Source organism: Canis lupus, chromosome 8 (assembly GCF_048164855.1).
Source record: "Canis lupus baileyi chromosome 8, mCanLup2.hap1, whole genome shotgun sequence".
NCBI classification, from domain to species: Eukaryota; Metazoa; Chordata; class Mammalia; order Carnivora; family Canidae; genus Canis; species Canis lupus.
The window spans coordinates 7,660,379-7,683,535 of record NC_132845.1 but is presented as its reverse complement, the minus strand read 5'-3'; the positions used below and the strand labels follow the sequence as shown (position 1 = coordinate 7,683,535).

The 23,157-nt window shown below is 43.7% G+C and overlaps 1 long non-coding RNA gene across 10 annotated transcripts in view; it reads left to right on the top strand.

Annotated features, from left to right (window-relative positions):
• Nucleotides 1-23,157, top strand: part of LOC140637809 (uncharacterized) — a 65,200-nt gene that overhangs the window by 21,119 nt on the left and 20,924 nt on the right. For 5 of the 10 annotated variants that reach the window (XR_012034848.1, XR_012034853.1, XR_012034845.1 and 2 more), the window contains one exon: nucleotides 20,779-20,907. This is a non-coding gene — a long non-coding RNA (uncharacterized lncRNA). Of the gene's footprint in view, nucleotides 1-6,851; nucleotides 6,952-17,839; nucleotides 18,226-19,317; nucleotides 19,499-20,778; nucleotides 20,908-23,157 lie in introns of those variants that run through there. The other 5 variants (XR_012034849.1, XR_012034852.1, XR_012034850.1 and 2 more) reach the window with 5 other exon arrangements.

Genomic DNA, 23,157 nt, shown 5'->3' with positions numbered 1-23,157 from the left:
CAAACCCATAAATGGAACATGTTTTGCGCCATTTCAAAGGACAAAAAGGACAAAAGCCTGGGAGAAAGGCAGTCTTGGGCCACTATCTCTGCCTTTATTTTTTTATTTTTATTTTTTTTAAATCCCAAGTGAAATCGGTTTCTTTCTTTTTTTTTTTTTTTATTTATGATAGTCACACAGAGAGAGAGAGAGAGGCAGAGACACAGGCAGAGGGAGAAGCAGGCTCCATGCACCGGGAGCCCGACGTGGGATTCGATCCCGGGTCTCCAGGATCGCGCCCTGGGCCAAAGGCAGGCGCCAAACCACTGCGCCACCCAGGGATCCCCTATCTCTGCCTTTAAATGGAACCTGGATCTGTGTTGAATCTGACTGGGGCTACGTAGTGGAATGTGATAACTGGTTTGTTGTTGTAGCTTAAACTTTCATCTATTAATCTTGTGCTTCCCTCATTAAGCGTGGCCTAGTTCAGAACTGTTCAGTTCCACATGCCTCAAAAAGTCTTTACCGTAGTGCATGCCATGTGCACTACCCTAGGGGGTCAAGGGTCAGGAATATTGGTAAGACACACACAAACTTCCTTCAAAGAGACTGCAGCAGGTGTAGACAGACACAGGAACACAATTAATATATCCCAAAGCATTTCACTATTGGTGTCCCCAAAGAGCTACTTCTTTGGGGTTAGAGTGCGGCTATTTCTGCAGATGGGTTTCTTCAACAGTTTTGGTCATAGATTACATGTTAGATCTTCCACCCACTGGAAGTTAACACCAGAGGGAACAGTGAACAGTGTATAGGCTTAAATTGAACTCAGACAGCGCTGACTACAGACTCAACATTTCTAAGAGCACGTGTGTGTCCTTCAGCCGTGAGTCCATTCTATTTCTCAGGACCTGATTTCTCCAACTGCCAGAAGGAAAGAGTGTTCCTAGTTGAAAATTCAGCCCTAAGGAGAAGCTAGAGACTATGCAAATCTTTTGAGAAATCTGTTTCTCACCAAATTATTCATTCACTTTTACAAATTCAAAAGCTGGGATAAGTTTCAGGAGGAAAAAAAAAAGAAGAAATCTGATCAGATAAGCTTCCATGCTTCCTAGCTTTTGGGCACTAATTCACTCTGAACTGATCCAGCTTTCACCATCTAATATCTCCACCCATCTCTAAAGGGTATAAAGAGTGGACGGTTTCTTGATTTACTGGTCAGGCAATGATGGGGAAAGTGTGCGCGTGTGCGTGTGTTGTGAGGGTTATGGGAAAGACAGTGGGAATAAAACCTACCTTGAAAAAAATAATGCATATCTAAAGTGGATCTGGCATTTGACACTGAGCGGGATGAATTTTCTGCACAGTATTTGATATAAATGGGGAAATGGAGGGAGGGGAGCGGTGCTGTGTCAGCATCTGGATTGCAAATGCAATAAAAATGGTATCTGAAACTAAGGAGGGGAAATGGGAAACAGTTTAAAACACTCTGAGTGGAAAAAGGAAAAGCAGGGATAGTTGTCTAAGTGGGGAAAAAGAAAAGTGAATCAGAAAAGGAAGCAAGAGAGGAAGGAATGCAAGGAAGGAGAACGGGGATGGTGGGCAGAGAGACAGAGAGAGACAGAGACAGAGAGATAGAGACAGAAACAAAAAGACTTGCTTTGCTTCAGACAAGGTTCAGTACTTACCCTAATCTTTTTCTTTTTCTTTTTTTTTTAAGATTTTAGCTATTAATTCATGAGATACACACACAGAGAGAGAGAGGTAGAGACACAGGCAGAGGGAGAAGTGGCTCCATGCCAGGAGCCCAATGTGGGACTCAATCCCGGGACCCCAGGATCAGGCCCTGGGCTGAAGGCGGTGCTAAACCACTGAGCCACCCGGGCTGCCCAGTCTTACCCTAACCTTGACAACAACTCTGCAAAACAGACATTATCCCTATTTTACAGATGAGGACACTGAGGCTTTGGGGGTATGGCTAACTTGCCCGAGGTCACACAGCTAGAGCAACGGAGTTGGAATTAAAAATGAAATCCACCTAACTCTGAGGCCTGTGTCCTTCCATGTCCCTGCAGGGGCCCTTGACCATGTTCAGGGGAGAAATCCTCTGCTCACAGTGGGGCAGGGATTAGAATTCTGAACAAAGTGCTTTCTAATCATTTTACTGTCAGAGGGCCTCCACTTTACTTAGTACCAAACTCCAATTTTTCCAGTGTGAAAGGAGGCCTTTGCAAAATAGAAAAAGTGCTTTCATTCCACAGAGAACCCTAGGAATAAGAAAAAAGGAATCCGTAAAGAAAAGCAGTGGGGGAGATGGCTAATACCACTAGTTTCATTCTCATAAGGGAAAAAAAGAGACATTTTAGAATAGATCTATTGTGTGAACTTGAAAATAAGAAGTAAGGTCAGAAGTGCTATGGTGGCGGGTCCGCAGAGGAAGTAGCCACAAGAATAATAGCCTTGATTGCGAGCCAGTGTTAATTAGGCTTGTGGGCTCCAAATGAGCGAAGAAGATTGAGCTCTAACCATCAGTTCCCACATGGATCTTTTTTTTTTTTTTTTTTTGTAGCACAAAAAAATTATTTAATTTTCCTTTCACGTTGTCCTTTTGAATCCTCGCATTAATAAAATGATTTTTAGTGGAAATAGCAGCAGCAAGAAGCGTAAAATACTAACAGCAAGCACTTTTTTGAATACCCACAAGAAGCAGCGAGGAAATCGACACCCGATGGCCAGACATGTTTTACAGCTTTGCTCTTTACCATGGATCAGAGATGATTTTTCTTATGGAGAAGTTTCCAGAAGCATCAGGGCTGAAGATAGCCGGATCTAGCGCAGGGCAAGCGTCTGCTCTGTGCCTGCTTCAATCAATGAGAAGAAACTTGAAAGCAAGCGGCCTTGTGGAGGAGAGGGGGCCACAGCGTTCAGGGAGAGGTCGCTCACCCTTGTTCACTCTCTCTGCAGCCTGTACTTCCAGTCCTGGGTATTCATTAACATTATTTGCTTAATATCTGTCTCCCCAAATAAACGGAGAAGCTCCCAGAAGTTGGGGCTATATCAAGTAATCCCCGTATAAGGTACCCTGTAGTAGTCATAAAAAAAAATTTGCCGGTGGGGCTAGGGTTACTGTGTTCCCATCCCAGCCCCACTGCCTGTGAGCTGTGGAGTTCTGTTTTCTCAGCCACATCACAGGAGTGATTGTGTAGAAAAACAACCCGACTTAATTTGTTGTGATAGTGGCCGGTACCTATATAAATTAGACAGACTTTTGCTGCTATAATTATTCTTCAAAGCTGTATACCCAGGACCCAGCTACTATGGTGCTAATGCAGAATAGTTGTGGGGTGTGTGTGTGTGTGTGTGTGTGTGTGTGTTTAAAGAATGAACAGATAAGCAAGTAAAACAACAATTTTCTTTTTCCTCTGGGAGGGAAATCCTTTTCCCCTTACCTGGTTAGGAAGTCCGGATTTGCCAAACTACCTTCATTTTGTTCCAGATGCTGAAATTAAGTCAAAATCGGGACAAATGCGCAACGTGGAGCACTGATGTATTTTGTTCACGTATCCATACTCCTAATGATTCTAATAACGTACGTAACTTCTGTTTCACGATTGTTCACAGGGCGATTGTGTCTGTGAAGAGGCAACTCACATCCAACCCTTGAATATATTCTAGTTCTCAGTGAACATGCGTTAGCTTTACTTCCAAATGGGATCAGCGCTGTCCCACTGGGAATCCCGTAGAACAAAGAGCTACCCTGTTTAGAACTACCTTTGAAGCCAATTCATTACTCTTCCTGTGAATTTTAATGTTTTTATTCTTTTTCTCTTTCCCTCTTTCCTTAAAGTTATATTCCAAAACATCTGTTGTGGAGAATACATCTGATCAAGGAGTGAATAATTTCTCTCTGATGGTGGTACAGGAGGCTGAGGGGAGACCGCTGTTTACTCGTGGATGTGACACCATCATTTGACGATTCCTATCATGTGGAACATTCTAGTATTTTAGGCTGAGCTCTAACAGCTCCAGGTAGCTCTAATAATCTTTGTTGGCTGCTTTTGTATTCGATGGCCAGTTTTTTAAGAGTTTCTCTTCTGCACTAAGACAACCTGGAGAGACGGCACAAGGTTGTTTAGAGCTGCTGCCTGATGTTCATAATCTCTCTGGATTCCAAATGACGTAAACATTCTTGGTGACCAGTTGGCCCGTGGCATGTATTCTAGGACTATGACTTCTTGGATTTTTGGAAGAGTGTTGTCAAATAGCCTATAACAGGAATCACTTTGAAGAGTAAGGTCTAATAATATTGAAAAATCAGCAACAGTGTGCTATATGAGGGCCCAGGCACAGCCTCAAATTGCTCATGGAAGAGAACAGGGCTCATTTCAATATCTCGATTATTATCAGTTTCGTATTTGGCTACCTTTATTATTTATCTGAAGTGACTTAAGTTAAAGTTTAAATGTGTCCTTTATTGATTTTTCTGAATTAAATCTTTTATTTTGAATTAATTGTGGACTCCTGTGTAGTGGTAAGAAATAATGGAAGGACCCTTTGCGTCCTTTACCCACTTTCTCCTAATGAGCATCTTTGAAAACGGTAGCGTACTATCGTAACCAGGATGTTGATTTTTTTTTTTTTCAGGATGTTGATATTGATAAAGTCAAGACACAGATCCATGACAAGGGTCCCATACACCCAACTCCTCCACCCTCCTTTATCTTTAACCCCTGGCAATCACTAATCCATTTTCCATTTTTGTAATTCTGTCATTTCAGGAACATGGTGTAACTAGACTCATACAGGATATCTATTATGTTAACCTGTAGGAGAAAGAGTGCTTTAGCCAGTGGTGGGAATAAAAGTAAAAATTAAGGTCCTTGCCTGGTGCCACTACTAAGTAGTGCTGTGACCTCAGGAAAGTTATCTAATCTCATCTGCAAAATGAGTTAGGCCTGATGATCTCCAAGGTCCCTTCCAATTCAAAATTGTTATGATTCCATGACTCACGTGCTATCACATCTGAATTGAAACAGTAGGAGGGCAGGGCTGAGGTTTTGGGAATGAGGAGGGTCACAGTCCAGGCTTCTTTCTGAGGATGTTTCCAACAATGTTCTCATCTTTTCTACTGGAGGGTCCCTACTGGCTATTCTCTGCCATGTAAAATCTCTCGATTTTCAGGTATAGGACCCAGTAGAATATTCAGGGATTTTTTTCCCTGTCCTTTCACTAAATGGGGTTATGAAGGCCTCTCTGAAATGCACCGACATAGGAAAAGCATAAAACCTTTATTCAAAACACCATCTTCTCTCATTCACCACGAATGCTAAGAAAAGACACCGGAGTAATCCACATACAGGGACACTTCCTAGTCATGAGGAGTCCAAGCAGACCTCAGGGTGAAGTGGGTGGTAGCCCAGTGGGCAGGCTGGTAGCTGCTGTTACCCCACTTGCCAGGCATGATGGTTCAGGGCGAGCCTCACGGTGTCTGACGTGTGCACTTGCACAGGGCCCCAGGCGTAGAAGTGGTCTGTCTACTGTCACTGCTTTGAAAGTCTTCATAGTTTTATCTTATATTTTATAAGCTTCATGGGATAATGGTGTAGGTGTGTGAGTAGAGGAGGTATGGGCACTATGTGTGTTCACTGCTGTTTGCCACCCCATTTGCACCGAGTCTTCCAGGCCCCACAGAATTCTGGGGGATACACAATATGTGGGCATCAGGGAGACTCAAAGTGACTATGGTACGTCTGTGACTGAGTCAACGGGCTGCTGAGCTCCAAGAGGCCATGCTTTCCATTTGAATCAGAACCTGTTTTGAATGTTGAAAGAAGGCAATGGTTTCTAAGACACATGAATGACCAAGGGACTTTCTCTCTCTCTCTCTCTCTCTTTTTTTATTTTTTACATTTTTAAATTTAAGGTCAATTTGCCAACATATAGTATAATATCCAGTGCTCATCCATCAAGTCCAAGGGACTTTCTCATACCCTTTCTCTCTCTCTTTTTTTTTTTTTTAAGATTTTATTTATTTATTCATGAGAGACACACACAGACAGAGACACAGGCAGAGGGAGAAGCAGGCTCCATGCAGGGAGCCCAACGTGGGACTCGATCCCAGGACCCCAGGATCACACCCTGGGCTGAAGGCAGGCTCTAAACTGCTGAGCCACCCAGGCATCCCTCTCATACCCTTTCTCATGTGTTGCTTCCCTAAACTTAAGCTGAAAATGATGACATAAAGGGAAGGTTCCGGTAATCCCCACTCCTTTCAGTGCTTCCTTACTCATCAGCAAGTTAAAGGTGGAATCTGCAGGTAGCAAGGAGTGAAATAAAAACAATCGTGTTAGTTTTGTGCACTGTTCTCACCGTTCTGGGAAGAACAACATACATACGTGGATAAGCCATAAAATACGAATCGTGTAGTTTTGGTGATTCCGCATACCAGTTAAATGCTCTGAGAGTTGCATTTAAAACAATCATTGCACAGTATAAATGTAAGTAGTAAAGTTAATCATAGTAACGTCAGATTTTATTTTATTTTTTACTTGGAATCACATCAAATAACTAAATAAATACATAAATATATAAACTCCATAATGAACTGAGAGATCATAGAAGAAAAGAAAAACTTTGTATGTTAGTACCTTTAATGACAGGCTCTCCTGCGCTGTCTGAGAAGCCCCACATTTTCCTTTTGCGCTGGGCTCCCGCGTGATGCAGCAGCCTGGGGTGGTCTGACGGTGGTGAGATGCCAAGCACATGCAAATAGGGAAAAGCTTCCTTAGATGCACTCATTGAATTTTGCAGTTTAAAGAAAGAAAAACCAACTTGGCTAACTCAATCAAAATATTTTTATTTTGTTTGGGAAGGATACAAGGTACTCACAGAACTGAAGGAACAGCTGAGAAAACAGGCTCAGAAACAGCAGAAATGAGGAAAGTTCCAGAGATGCAGGTGCAGGAACCAAAGGTCAGTCCCGTGGGTGCAGCGGTTGGAGTGAATGTTCCAGCTGGTTGTCTCTGCCCGTGCAGCTCCGCTCAGCAGCCTCAGTCTGGAGGGGGTCTTAGATTGGTCCCCTGTGGCTTGCCGTGTGGTTAGAAGAGGACAGAGCTCCTTGGTGGACGGTACCCCAAGACTGCACGCGGTGGGGAAGAAGTCATTCCCCAGATAGAAACCGGGGCGCTGTGCAACGGTGAGGGAAAAGGCAAGCTGAGTTGCAAATCCAGCAAATCCTCATTGCATGAGGGAGAGACCCTCTGAGAACCGCACTGAGTATGTGTCCCACCCAAGTGTTTGACTGAGTATTTGTGCACACCGAAGTCCTGATTTTAATAATCAGGTAGGTACGTACCACCAGTCCACACACCTACGTACGGCAAAACTTGGAGAGGTTATTTTTATTTATTCCTTCATTGTTCACGCAGGAACCCATAAGGAGAGTCTCCTACAAGCTATACTATGTCAGACATTATTGTTCAATATTGGTGCTGCGGTCATGTGAAAGTTGGACATGATCCCCACCTTCTGGGGGGTTGTAACTTAGAAAGACTAGGATGGCAGCCACAGATCATCTGAATACATGTCTTCTCTCACACCAACACCTGGGAGTGCACACCCAAGGGACCCACTGTTGGATTCTGGTGGTGGTGTCCACATCCAGGGACCTGAGTAGCTGATGGAAAACTGTAGTGGTGTCCGCAAAACCACAGTCTTTCTCATTTTTCAAACATCACTGGCTTGGGTTCCACCTGTCTGGCGTGGTTAATTCTTTTGAAGGTTCTGTGGATCCTTTTACATATCCTGCATAGTGGATGAGAGAACCGGCTCTTGAAACCCCACTGACCTTGACACCACCGCTCATAAGTCTGTAAGCCTGAGCATGTTACCTAACCTTTGTTCCCTTCTGTAAAATGAAAATAATCCCCCTACTTGCCCGGGTTGGTACTTCATAAATGCTAGTCTATTACTACTCCCACTGCTATTTGAACCTCCTTCATGATGTCACCTTTAATGGCCACACTCACCTAACTCCAAAGAGCTCTAGCCCCTCTCTCTTTCTCTCCATTGTCTAGATTTACGGTGTTCTTTAGAATTTTCTGCAATGATGGAAATGTTCTATGTCTTCATGGTCTAGAGTGTGGCCCTTAGTCACACATGGCTAGTGTGACAGGAATCACATTTTAAATTTTATGTTCTCTTAATTAGTTGAAATTTAAATTCAAATAGCCGCAGGTAGCTAATTATTGCCATATTGGACAGGGCGAGTCTAGAAAAAGGAGCTTTGATTAAATAAAGGACGACAGAGAATCTGAGTTGACATGCAAGGGAATTTCTCTGATGGGGACCCAGCCGAGTTAGAGGAGAAAAGAGCGTTATCTTCTTCCCTTCTTTGCCTTGCTTCTCTTTTTTCTCTCTTTTGCTCTTTTCTCTTCCATCTCATATAGCAATGACATTAGAGGATCCCTGGGTTATCAACTTTTTCATCATTTGAGGAGTCAAAGGTGGGCCTCAAGGTGAAGGTGAGAGGGAGGTTAGCCCCTAGCCTTGACCTTAGCCTGACAGCCTAAAGTATTCTTGCAGGTCTCACACATACTAGCTCAGTTCAGCAGTGTAGACGACCCAAAAGAAAATTGGAGGGCAGCCCGGGTGGCTCAGTGGTTTGATGCCGCCTTTGGCCCAGGGCGTGATCCTGGAGACCCAGGATCGAGTCCCACATCGGGCTCCCTGCGTGGAGCCTGCTTCTCCCTCTGCCTGTGTCTCTGCCTCTGTGTTTCTCATGAATAAATAAACAAAATCTTTAAAAAAAAAATTGGAGCAAAAGCCTAGCTGGTGACAAGGAGTTTGCATTTTTCTAAGCTCTCTATCGGGCCTCTCTATTCCTTAGGAGCTTAGTTGGGCGGCCAGGATTCAGGGACTTCAGTTCTTTGCTATGAAAGTTTAGAAAGGGCTATCAAATTCTAAAAGTATTGATGGCCACGCTCTTAATATTCTCTTTGGGTGTAATCTTTAGAAAGAATATTACCAAGTTTTCCTCCTGCAGAAGACTTTGTAAAATGCTGGCCACCTGATTTTTGGCACATGAGAATAATGCCAAGAAATGTGCACTTTTGTCCTCAGCATTTCCTTGAAGGTGATTGACATGTTCTTTAGACTGTTGGAGTCATCCACAGGCTTGAAAAAAATGAGTATCGTTGCAGCAGAAATGCAAAGAGGAAAAAGAGCCAAATGGCGAGTTTTTGACTTCTGTTACGGTTAGGCAATGGGAGCCCACAGCAGAAAGAAGTTTTGAAAGTGAAAACTTTTGAGTTAGAAAACATTCATCAAGAGAAGATAGGCTTTCAAAATCACAAGGACAGCCTTCAAGCATGTGGGACCTAAAGATTATTCCAGAACATCATACTGGCAAAGGAAACGAAAAGATTCAGGTGATCTTGCCTGCAGGGGTTTGCAATGAGGATCACTGAGACCTGGAGGGAGTAGAAAGGGGAATGGGGTGTGTGCTTAGAGGAGGAGATGGGACAGGGGCCCCACATCAGGAAACCACAGGGAAGGGAAAGGAGGTAGCAACAAAAGCTCACTCTCCCCCAGTGCCTTGGGGCCCTGTGGAAACCAGACCAGCCCTGCAGACTCTCTCAGCATTCCAGGAGGTTCTGCCCAACACGGAGCCAGGAAGCCACATTAAGCCTTCATGTTGTCCCTGATGCTGTTGGGACCCTGTAGGGAAATTGCTTCCTACACACTGTCTCAAGCAGACATTCCCCCATTTTCAACCCCTCTGGAATCTTCCTAGGTCCCCTTAATTAAGTGATGAAAATGTCTGGTGCTGACAGGCATGTGGGTAGCACATGTGTAGGGGAACTTGGGTGGGTTGCATGGTGGAGAAACCCATCCCAGTGATAGGAGAATGCTTCACCGTCTGACTTTGCTTAGAGCTGAAGCTCTGTCTTTTTATACTCTGGATACTTTAGGCCCTCCCATCTCTGTTTTGTCTTCCCAGTTTTGCTACAAGGTAGGTGATACTGTTTTGATTTTTTTTTTTTTTTTTAAGAGAAAAGAACCTTTCTGGTTTTTTCCCTTGGGGGCAGAAACATGGGCTCCATGTATTAGAGATTCACCTTTGGTTGAGAGCACCTTCGACTTAATTTAACCAATATCCCCAAGCATGTACGGAGTGCCAGTTCTAAATCAGGCACCCTGCTCCGTACTAGTGACACAAAGTTGAATGAGACATGGTTACCTGCCTTCATAGTCCGGATAGAGCTTAGTTCTGGGTAACTCCTTAAAGATCATGCTGCTCGTTAGTATTTCCCTGTTGCCACTGTGGGGCCACTGGTAGGCGTGAAAACACCTCGGTAAATGAGTCTGACTTTTTTTTTTTTGTGGCTGTGAATTATTATTTGATCTGTTCAGTAGTGACTAATAGGACTCTTTCAAAGAGGTTCAAGAAGGTTTTTGGTGGGTGGTTTCGCCTATTCTGGTTTCTTTGTCCAGTTCTTACCTTTGTCACTCAAACTTCTCCCACTCCCATGACTACTTCACGCCCCACCTGCCTGGCCTGGGGTCAGACTCCTGTGCGTTCCCAAAGCTGAATTCCTATTGTCTTGGTTGTTCCCATTTAGCTCTTGGAGACAGCTGCTTGAGGGTGGTTGAGTGGGTAGCTGGAGGCTGTCCAGCTCCATTTGGCTTGTGCTAATAATTTAGAAGGTTTTGTTGTATTTGTTTCCCATTCTGGATTTTTAAAATGGAAATTTGCTGAGTGGGATGGCAAGGTAGCAGGTGGGTGAGGCTGGAAGAATGGGACCGGGTACAGCATTCCTGCCACCTGTTAGGCTGAGAAATTCATTCCTTTTTCTTTTGTGCTTTGTCCTCACCATCTGCCAACCTATATTAGTCAGGTCTCTTTGGTTACAAGTAATAGGGACTAACTTGACCTCATTTAAGTGAAATGGATGTTTGTTTTAAGGACATAGGGATCTTTCACAGGACCCAAGAACAGGTGGACCTCTGGAGGGATTTTGAATGAGCACCTGGAAAATCTGGCTCTCTCCTTTTTTTATCCCTTTATATCCCTTATCTTTATTTCTTATGATTCACTGGCTTTCTGTCTCTCTTTCTCCTTCTCTATCCCTGTTTCTGTCTTTGTCTATAGACTCTTTTTCTAGGTTTCTTGTCTAACACGTGGAATGTGGCCACCCCAGAGCATCCAAACTCAGCTGTTACATTTCTATTCAGCTTCAGAAACTGACCAATACTTCTCAGTCCCAGTTTCGCACCCACATACAATTGGTAATATTGGTCAGGTGCTTATCCCTGGTCTAATGAACCAGGAGGAGAGATGTGGGGCAATAGTATAAACTTGCTGGAAAGATCTACTCCTGTGGACCAAGAGACAATCCGCAAATTAGGGAAGGTAATTGAGAATATAGGCAGATTTACTAGGTATACTTATCTCTGGAGATGTACGATATCATGTGCTTTATTCCCCTCCAGATCCATCCAGTTCATTGTTTATATACTTTTGCCACAGGAAAATGTGATCACTGTAATTCTTCAAGGCTACCCACCTGCGTCAACCAGATCCGAATGGTGACAGGCATTGAAATTCCAGTGGTTATGGATCTCCATATATTAACATCTTGGTCTCTAAATTCTCAAATAGTTGGTTTGTCATTAAGGATGTTGAGGCCTGATAATGTCTAAGTAGCTCTGCTCAATAAACTATTGAGTCTCCAATGACAACAATAAAGGAGCTATAGTTCTTTGGATTTCTGGGCCCTCGCTTCTCCTCCAACTCACCAAGAAAGGGCAACAGTGATTTTTGAAAGGTCAAGACAGTTGAGTTAGAGCCCTGACTTTGCTCATCATCCATAGACTAATGTGATCATTAGTGATCTCCACGTAGTGCAGTAATGTCCACCTCATTAATTCATTCAAGGACTTACTAGATGCCTATTATGTGCCAGGCATTGTGCTGGGCTGGTGATATAAAGGCTTTGCTCTAATATATTTTACAGTATAATTGGAAGACCTACATTAAGAAGAGAGATGTTTTAATTATCATAAAAATATATTTTATAATTATTAAAAATATTTTAGACATAAAAGGAGCTCTGAAGAATAATAGAATGAATATTTGTATATTCATGATCAACTTGAGAAATAAAAATATTCTCACGGCTGTTGAAGTTCGCGACCACATCTCCCTCCTTTTCCTTTGAAGTAACCACTTTACTTAATTCAGCATTTATCATTACCATGCATTTCTTTATATATTTGTGTTAGAGATTGAATTGTAACCCCCAAATATGTTTACGTCCTAATTCCTAGTGCATGTGAATGTGACCTTATTTAGAAATAAGATGTTTGCAAATTGTCAAGTTCAGAAAAGATTATTAGAGGGGGGTCTGGGGGGCTCAGTCAATCGAGCGACTGACTCTTGATTCCGCTCAAGTCATGATCTCAAGGTTGTGAATTCAAGCCCTGCCTTACACTCTGCACTCAGCATGAAGTCTGCTTAAGATTGTCTCCCTCTCCCTCTGTCCCTCCTCACTCCTTTCAAAAAAGAAAAAAAGAAAAAGAAAGAAAAGATTATTAGGGTGGGCCCTAATCTAATATAACTGTGTCCTTATAAAAAGGGAAAATTAGGACACAGAGGTAGACACACACAAAGGGAGAAGCCATGGGAAGATGCAGGCAGAGATCAGGATGATGCATTATAAGCCAAGAAACACTGAAGGTTGCCAGCAAACTGCCAGAAGCTAGGCTACCTGCATGGCACAGATTCTCTTATAGCCTTCAGCTTCTAACCCTGCTTACACCTTGATCTCAGATTTATTGCCTCTAGAACTGGAAGATAAATTTTATTGTTTCAGTCATCTAGTTTGTGCTGTGTTACAGCAGCCAGAACAAACTAATACAACCTACCCTAAGCAAGTTAAAATTGGGTGACGGGCACTGAGGGGGGCACTTGATGGGATGAGCACTGGGTGTTATGCTATATGTTGGCCAATTGAACTCCACTAAAGAAATAATAAATTTTAAAAAATTGTGTTGAGGTATTTTTAAACCTTATGTAGACTACACTATGCTGCAGGTAGTCTTGCGTGACTCACATTTTTCTCTTAGAATTATGCTTATAAGATTCATCCACTGGTATGCATAGCTTTAATGTCTTTATTTTTTTTAGTGTCTTTATTTTTATTGTTGCATAGCAATCCATTTTATGAATACTTGTTAGTTAATACAATTTAATTATTCATTTTCCTGATGATGTACATGACAGACAATACTACCATGCACATTCTCATCAATATGTCCCTGAATGCACTGAAGTAGTTTCCCTGGGGTATATACTTAGGAATTGAATTTCTGTGCTGTTACATATTTTGTAAATCTTCACTCCCACTAGCTGTCTTAAGAAGTTTATATTGTTCCTGTTGATATACAACCTCACTAACATACAGTGTCATCTGGCTTATATGTTGTTTCCAATTGGTCAGTGTACCTAGAGAAAAATTATTTAAAATATAATTTTATTTATAAAATTTATTTATTTATTTATAATAAAATATATGAATATTTATATTCATATTTAAAATTATGAAGGAAGGGCATCCCAGGTGGCTCAGCGGTTTAGTCCCTGCCTTCAGCCTAGGGCATGATCCTGGAGCCCCGGGATCGAGTCCCACGTCGGGCTCCCTGCATGGAGCCTGCTTCTCCCTCTGCCTGTGTCTCTGCCTCTCTCTCTCTCTCTGTGTGTGTCTCTCACGTATAAATAAATAAAATCTTAAAAAATAAAATAAAATTATGAAGACTTTTATGAGCAAGCAAATATAGGGTCCCATGGGGATGCATGACAGGTCCAAATTAACTAGGACAGTGTGATAGAGAAGGCTCCTGGAGGAGGTACCACCTCAGTGGAGACTTGAGGTGTAAATGGGCATCAGCTAGATGTAGGGGCAGGGGAGGGGTCAGGGAGGGGAAGGAAGCAGCTTGATCAAGAGTATGAAAATAAGAATAAATACAGCACTGTTGAACAGGAGGATAAAGAGCACAGTCACCGATGTTAATATAGACCTTAGATGGTGGTTCAGGTAGGTCCTCTTCTTGGAGGGGAAGTAATGTTCAAAACATCTTGAGCTCAATAATGACTGCTGTTGACTCCAAGGCCAGGGGCATATGCCTTGAAGTCTGGATGAAGAGGTATTTTTTTCTCAATATGGATTTAGATCACAGTTCAAAAGTTGGGAGCAGTGATCTGAACTTAGATTCTCAGGTGTATTGTTTGTATCTCACAATAATTTTTTTTTACAATTTTTATATTTAATGTCTTTAGTATTTGTGATACCTAATTTTATGTCAACTTGATTGGCTGTGATGTGTGCAGAGTAAACATCATTTCTGGGTGTGTCTGTAAGGATGCTTTTGGATGAGATTAGCATTTGAATCAGTGGACTAAATAAAGTTGATTGCCCTCCCCCTTGTGCGTGGGCATCATCCAGTCTGTTGAGGAACTGGATAGACTAAAAGGCGGAGGAAAGGAGAGCTCACCCTGTTTTGCTTCCTGCTTGCCCATGTGAGTTGAGACATCACATCTCATCCTCTTCAGCCTTTGGCCTGGGATTTAAACCATTGGCAACCCCCATGCTCAGGACTTTGGACTTGGACTAAATTATACCACTGGCTCTCCTGGGCTTCTGGCCTGCAGACAACAGATTGTGGAACTTCTCAGCCTCCAAAAGTGCGTGAGCCAATTCCTCATAATAAATTTACATTCTGTATATACACAAACTTATATATGGAAATATATATATATATATATTCATATCCTACTGGCTCTGTTTCTCTGGAAAACACTAATACACTGTTGAACAATGTTAAAGTCACCAACATTCTTTACTGTCTTATACCCACATATCTCCCCGACTTCTGAAGGTGAAGTTTGAGACCTCAAACTAAGACTGTAGTAATACGTGTAGGGAGTGGGGAGGGACAAAGAGTGCACTCTGGACATAGATTGCCTAACTGGAGATGCTCTAGGTGAAGCCTTAAGTTTTCCCAGAGAAGATAGAGATTTCCGCTGAGAGACTTTAGAAAGAAGGTTTTTGGTAGATGAGCTAGCTAGCATGCTGGCAGGGAGCCCTGGTAAATAGTGGGAGAACTACTCGTGAGGGATACCCTCCCTTTGAGGCTCGGGCAAGTCCAGTTCAGTAGAAGCTCCTCTCCTTTTCTAGGCTTATAACTCCTTCCCAAAAATGCCATCACGCTTCCATGAAGTTTTCAGTTTGTGTGATGCACACTGTGTATTGGCTGTGGGGAGACTGAGAGGCTAGGTAGCAGGAAAGGGGAGCCTGCTTCACTTATTAGGCTTTTGCAGGAAAGGACACTAGGCCCTTTCACTGGGCCACAACCCAATCTTACAATATCAGTGATGATTCAGGAGAGATGTCCGTGGGGAATCCTGGAATGTCAGGAAAGGAACAGGATATTAGAGAAATAAATCGGAAAGGACAATAAGCTCACGTGCTACAGTTGGTCTCACATTGGTTCTTAACTATGGCTGCAAATTAGAATCATCTGGGAGCTTAAAAAAAATCATAATGCTGTGCTGCCAGACCAATAATAAGTCAGCGTCTCTGGGGAGGGGGATCCAGGCATCCACATTAAACAAAACAAAACAAAACAAGACAAAACAAAACACAACTTCCCAAGTGATAGGGTTCAGCCAAGATAGAGAACATTGAGTTAGAAGATACTGCCTTCTGGAAGGCTTTGGAGGGCCATGGCACACCTGTCTAACAGCCTCAATGGCAAAATAAAGCATATTTGAATAGAAATTCATCTCAGGACTTCTACATTGTTGTTAAAGTGATTGATAGGGGAAACAAAACAAAACAAAAAAAATGGGTGGCGTTGGGGTGGGAAAGAGAGAAACACTATTAGAAATGAAATGCTTCGCTTTTTCTTTTTCTTTGCAAGTGAAAACTTTGCAAAATATTACAAACTTTGCCAAACAGGATTAGATTCCCACCATATTTTATCTCGTGTAGCAATTGTAATTCCTAGCACCAGAATGCCCTCCTGCACCACCCTCTGGTTCGTAGATCCCAAAGAGGTTGGGTATTCCATCTCAGAAATTCATTCTTCCTTGAACTTACAACATGTTCCCACTCTGGGGGCATTTAAAAGGAATTGCTTAGAAAAAGCCCTGCGGAGAGCTTGTCATAATGATGCAGTTTTAAAGAACACCCCAGACCACTTGTGGGGAATCACTAACCACCCTCCTGTGTTTCGTTTTCTTTCCCAATCTCCAAGCTTGTCGCAATCCTATGGTTTGGTTTCCAAGGCAGAATTTACGATATGTTGCTGACTGAAGAACAATTGCATTTTATCCAACAGTCTTGTTGGGTTTCAATTTCTCACCAGGAGAACCGAGGACTATTTTCCCATGGTTTCCCCCAATGTGTTCATCTTTATTTGGTTTCATGGCCTCCCTTAAAATGGAATAGAGAGGGGAGGCAGGTAAGCATGTATGCCCTTGGCAAGCAGGTCACAAGACAGGTTTTTTCCTCCTTTTTCTAAATGGGGAAGCAAGAAAACGTCATGTTTATATGCATGTGTGCATGTGAGTGCGTGCGTGCGTGCACGGAGTCCTCTGCAGTGCAAGAATAGGAAAGAAAATGGATCTTCTATGGCTTCAAATAATGGGCAAATGGGAGTTGGGGCTTCTCTCTCAGACCGTGCTTGCTTTCGGTCCATGACGCTAACATTGCACTGGCATCTCAATCTCTGATCTGTTCAGCTAGTCATTTCACCTGGCAAGCAGTTGTTTCATGTGGATAAGGGCCTATGTGTGGAATTTAGAGGCTATAATTGAAAGCCCTGGAAATTTGCTTTCAAAGCCTCATTTTTAACCAGAGGATGCCAATTGCCTTTTATTACTAGATCGCATTGCCTTTATGTGAATTCAGTTGAGTGGGTTTTCGTTAAAAAGCAGACATCATGTTCTTCCCCCATCTGTTTTCAAATGTTTTATTCAATATTTGTTTCTCATCAAAATTCGGGTATCACTTTCTATATCTTCACATACCTGAGGCCAGCTTGCCTTCCAATTAAATGCCCCTGGTTCGCCGTCCTTCTCCTCTTGCTCTTTGTTCGTTCCTTCTGTTTTCCATATCAGGCCTGGAAAAGACTCCACAGGTGCTATCATACTTAGCATATTTTTTTCTTTCAGCTCTGAACGAAGATAGTGGTTCTGCAGGGTCTGATATGAGTCTATGGCTAAATCGATAATGAGCCTGTCGAGACAAATAGGCCAGCAATTGTTCTAGCCAGGCCGAAGGAGGTGAGCAAAGTGCCAATTGCCGACCCAGCGGTGAGCCGGATGCAGAGAGCAGAGGCAGCGCTGGATTAACGAAATCACACCGACTCAGCCTGCACCCAGAACTAAAGCAGCTTTGGGAAACGCATATGGCAAAAAAAGAAGCCAAAGTTAATCGCAAAGTCAGGCGTCCAATGAAGCAGCATCTGCTTGAGAAGTGAAGCCCAGCAGCCCCTGCACAGTGACTTCTCTCCTGCTCCTGTCAAGCAGGGGGAGGTGCAGAGTGGGATTAGTAGGCCACGGAACCGCAGCTGCCCAGCTCCCAGGGTGGCCGTCCAGCTCCCAGGGTGGCGGCCCAGCTCCCAGGGTGGCCGTCCAGCTCCCAGGGTGGCCGTCCAGCTCCCAGGGTGGCGGCCCAGCTCCCAGGGTGGCCGTCCAGCTCCCAGGGTGGCGGCCCAGCTCCCAGGGTGGCCGCCCAGCTCCCAGAGTGGCCGCGTGGCTCCCGCCCACAGGTGCCAGGGGCCCAGAGAGGCCTTGCACCAGCTGCAGGCAGCCAGCTGTGGATCTGATTATCAGCGGCCGGGAGTAGGGTGACTCGGGGCGGGTCCCTCTCCTCTCCCTTCCCACTCACGAAGAGGCCACCTGCGTGGCCTGCTGTTCCCACTCCTGCCTGCGCCGCCGGGCCCCAGCAGTGGTGTGTGGCTCCCGGGCACCGCCTCACTCGCAGAGCTTCGGCCGAATGTCAGCAGCATGCTTTTCCCTCCGCCTTTGCTGATGGTGTCCCTTTTGGCCACTTGATTCTGAGTCTGTCATAATTGTCACAAAGAGCTTCGATGTCCGGGGTGGTAACCCTCCTCCGCTCCCCCCGGAGAGGGCTGCGCCGGTCACAGGCTCCCCGCCACGCCTGGAATTTGCTTTCTCAGGTATTATAGACAATGACCGAGCTCTCAGCGTTGGGCGGTTCTCCTGCTTGAAATTCGATTACATTTTCTGAGACATACTCTGTGGGATGATATTGGGGTGCGACGTAAATAAGTGTCACTTAAGAAAACAGCTTTCCAAGTCACCTAATTTTGAGATGCACTGGGTTTTGCAAAGTCTTCTTGTTGTACAAAGTTTCTTTATTTTAGGGGAGCCTCAGTATTTTTGATGGATGCTTTATGGATGTGGATGTTGTGGAGTTGGGAAAGTTTCCCAATTTCTTTGGCTTTAGAACTCCCTTTTGGGGAGCACCTGGGCGGCTCAGTGATAGAGCGTCTGCCTTTGGCTCAGGTCGTGATCCCAGGGTCCTGGGGTTGAGTCCTGCAGGGAGCCTGCTTCTCCCTCTGCCTATGGCTCCACTTCTCTCTCTGTCTCTCATGAATAAATAAATAAATAAATAAATAAATAAATAAATAAAATCTCTTTCTTTCTTTCTTTCTTTCTTTCCTTCTTTCTTTCTTTCTTTCTTTCTTTTAAAGAACTCTCTTTTGGAAGAATATTTGTTACGGGTTGTATTGCATCATTCCCCCTCCTCTACAAGTTCACACGTTGGAACCCTATCTTGTCAGTGTCAGCTGCTTTAACAAAAATACCATAGATTGGGTGGCTTAAACAAGATTTATTTCTCACTGTTCCAGAGGCTGGAAATCCGAGTCACTGGCATATTCAGTGTTGCTGTGAGCCTCTTCCTGGTGCATAGACAGCCACCTTCTCACTGTGTCCTCATGTGGTAGAAGGGGCAAGGGAGCACCCCCACCCCCCAGGTCTCTTTTATAATGGCACTAATTCCATTCGTGAAGCTTCTTCCCTTCTGACCTAATCAGCTCCCAAAGCCCTCACCTACAAATATCACCACCTTGGAGATTAGGTTTCAACCTACGAAGCTGGGAGGAGAGAAGCATTCAGTGTATAGCAAGCCATGATTCTCAGTAGCTCATAATGTGACCTCGTTTGGAAATAAGGTCATTGCAGATGTTTCAGAAGAGGTCATAATGGGGTGGGCTGGGCCCCTAATCTAATATTACTGGTGTCCTCATAAAAGAAGCAAATTTGGGCAGAGTCAGATACACACTCAGAGTCAACTCCATGGAAAGGTTGGCCAAGGGACCACCAGATGCTAAGACAGAAGTCTGCAACACATCCTACCATGGTGACTTCGGAGGGAAGGAAGCTCTTAGGACACCTCTTTCTCAGACTTCTCTAGCCTTCAGAACTGTGAGACAATAAATATCTGTTGCTTAAGCCACTCGGTTTGTGGTACAGTGTTATGGCAACCCCAGGAAACTAATAGAGTATTCAGGGGAATACTGTTTTGAGGCACTTACTTTGAGAAATGCTGCTTAACAGACTTCCCAGAATAGCAATTATAGCAGTCTATGAACGTATTTGCAGAAGTTTAAGATTTTAAGAAGTGTAAGTCTCAGTCTAAGACTTTCCATATATTTGTGGGTCTAGTTAATTCTGATTAAATTGATGTTATTTCACATTTAAAAGAAAAATCTTGGCTCAACCATGTGAGATATTTTGTAAAGCAAATGGACACACTGCCCTCTTACATCCCCAAATGCTCAAATTATAAAACTAGCTTCATTACTTAAGCCGATGGTAATCTTTCTGCTTTGCCCGAATAACTGCTACAGTCTTTAATTAGATGGGTTGGCAAAAGTGTCCCAGGAGTTACACTAGCTGTCTTTATTGTATTTCTTTATCCCACTGACTTGAATTAAAATGGAATGTGCTACAATCTGCGGCCGCACGTGAGCTGGTGGTGGAGCTATTTGAGACAATTCCTAAGGTTGACTAGCGGAGCCCAAATTGGGGGGGGGGGGGAGTCTCATGGATGAATCCATTTTAGACATTAATTTGGAGACTGAGCTAGGTTTATTAACTTTTGCTTTTGTCAACTAAGGCTATTAAAACAACAACGAAGGACAAAATGAATAAGAATCAACAACCACCACATGCCGGTGACAGCATTTACATTTTCTATCTTGTCAAATAAGAATATTAAAACAACGACCAAAAAATAAAAAAATAAAAAATAAAACAACGACCAACTAAATATACCAAAAACCCACCTCCAAATCAACATCTGTAACAACCACGTACTAGTGGTCCTGTTTACCAAAGTGAAGAACATTTCCCAAACTAAGAAGGTAGAGAGCGTAAGATGTCATGATTACACCAGTGGGTTCTGTGTTTTGAGTGCTGTGTGCCGGGCATGTTCTTAAATGTTGCATATGTGTGAAGTCAATTAATTCCCACAAAAAAACTGTAAGGCTTTTCATTATACAGGAGGAGACACTGAGGTACCAGGGTAGGCAGTGAGGCTGGGAGTTGAACTCGTGAGTCTGGCTCTGCAGTGCATGATGTTGTGATCTTGAACATCCTATGATCCTGCATCTCTAACAAGACGGTCCTTTTCAAAAAAGCAACCTCAGCAAACTGAGTGTGTGCAGATGTTTTTATTCTGTTTTTTTTCTGTGTTGCTTCAGACCTGTGACAACATCATCACAGAGCAGTCTGGACCGGCATTTGAGAAGCCCTACTGCAGCTGACGGCGCTCCGCCAGCAAGGGACCAGAATAGAAATGGATGGTGCTGTTTCCGGAGGGAATTCCTAAGGTAGACGGGGGAAATGGCTCATTTCACTTTAATCAGTCATCTACGTAGTATGGTAGGGCTTGAGCGACCATATAGGAGTGAGTACAAATCAATCACTTCTGCTGACATTTTGAAAATACTTCAGGGTAGCCGAAAGTTAATGTATCAAATGTTATTAAAGGCTTAACACAACCAAGCCAAAATGAACATTCTTTACATTTAACCTCCAAATCTGAGCTGTGATTCAGTGCTAGGCTTGGTGTGGGTGTGTGTGTGTGTGTGTGTGTGTGTGTGTGTGTTTGATAGCATTTGGATTCCATAGCTGAGATACATATGAAAACAGAGCACCTAAGCCGCCCCAAAGGGAATAGCCTCGAGCACATCCATGGTCTTCTGTACTTGGAAGTTGCCACACAGATGCAAGTGCAAACCTCCATGGCATTGCATGATTTAGTGAAAAGAGCACTGCTGTGGGAGCAGATAAGCGTGGGTTCAAATCCTGGCTCTCATTCTTCCCTGCTGAGTGACCTTGGAAAATGAGTCTATTTCATTTGTGAAATGGGAACAACAAAACCTTGTCTTATAGGCTTTAAATAGGATTAGGCTGAGTCATGTCCAAGGGTTAGCATTATTACTGACCAAAAGAGAATTTTAATTTCCAAACAAGGATTTATGCCGTATTCATATTGCCAGATCCTGTTCTAGATAACTTCTATTTAGAGTTACTATGAGGGTAGATATTATCCTTCTTTTCATTTCAAGATAAGAAAAATGAAATCTAGAGAGTAACTTGCCAAGGTTACAGAGCTGATAAAGGTCAAAGGAGGGGTCCAAATCCAGGCATTCTGGTGCCGTACATTATGCGCATTTTTTTTTTTTTTGCACACCACGCTCTTAATCATCGTTCTGTAATGTCCTGTTAACTGGAGTTGAAATACTCACAGTTTTAAGTACTTATCAGTCCACCATAATTGAAAGATCTGCTTTACCAGAACTTTAGAAACAAAGGAGATAGTTGGATCTGGACAGATTGTATATGGATTTAATTAGCTGTGCATATGCATTGCTAAATTCATAGAAATTGTACAGGGTGGATTTTCTTGTTAACACTAGCGGTTGGCACTAGTGTGTAGGCATCAGCTTCCCAGATGGCTTCTATTCCTCTCCCATCCCTTTCCATTTACCCGCCGGGGTCCCTTCTGGCCTGACTCCCTTCCCCACCCCTCAAGGCTCTGTCCTGGCTGTCACTAGATGTAGGAGTTCTCAAGCGCTCTCCTGGGCTCCCTGCCTTAGTTAATGTTTTCTCACAGTTTTTTCCCCGATTCCTGGCCACTTCCTCTCCAGACAGCCCTTCCCCCCTTTGCCAGGCTCTCATGCGTGTCCAGTCCCCTCCCTGCCAGCGCAGGACTTTGCCGCTTTGGTCTCAGGAAGAGGCCAGAGCTCACAACTCCTGAGCTCGCCTCGCTGCCACCACTTCACACGTGCACAGCACGATGCTTTGCTGCACAGGTGCTTCCACTCATTGTTTCGTCCATGAGGCCTTTCTTTGTCCATGATTCTCGCTCTTTCTCTCCTGCATCTTCCTTTTTGTCAAGTTTTCCCCCATCTGAAGACAAATCCTGTCTCAGCCCTGCCACGCCGTCAGGCTCCGGCCCTTTCTCCTCTCCTTTGTTGGCTCACATCCTGAAAGAGAGATGTACTTGCTTTCTCTCCTTTCTCCTGTGCAATCTGATTCTCAACTCCTGCAGTCTGTTTGGCTTCTTTCCACAACGCTTGACTGAATTGCTCTCGCGATGGCCATCAATGGTCTGTTAATTGTTGACTCCACTAGCATCTTCTCAGTCATCACACTTGACCTCTCAGTAAGACCCTGCATGGTCTGGCCCAGGGCCAACTCTCTTGCCTCATTTCCTATTACACCCCCCTTACTTCCCACACCGCAGCTCCACTGGCCTACCCACTGTTCTGCAAACAAGCCAACAGTGCTGTTTCATGGCCTTTGCATGTGCTGGTGCCTTTGCCTCTAGAACATGGTTCTCCCAGATGCTTGCACAGCTCTCTTACTCTTCATTCGAATCTCTGTGTAAATGTCACTTCTTAAAGAAGCCCACCCTGACTCTGTTATCTAAAATGGCACCCATCTCCTCTCCCATCACTTTCAATCCCCTTGCTGGTTTTAGATTTCTTCATAACCCTGTATTACCACCTACCTATTCCTTATCTGTCTCCCTCTGAAGATAATATCATGAGGGCAGGGACTATTCCTTTTTC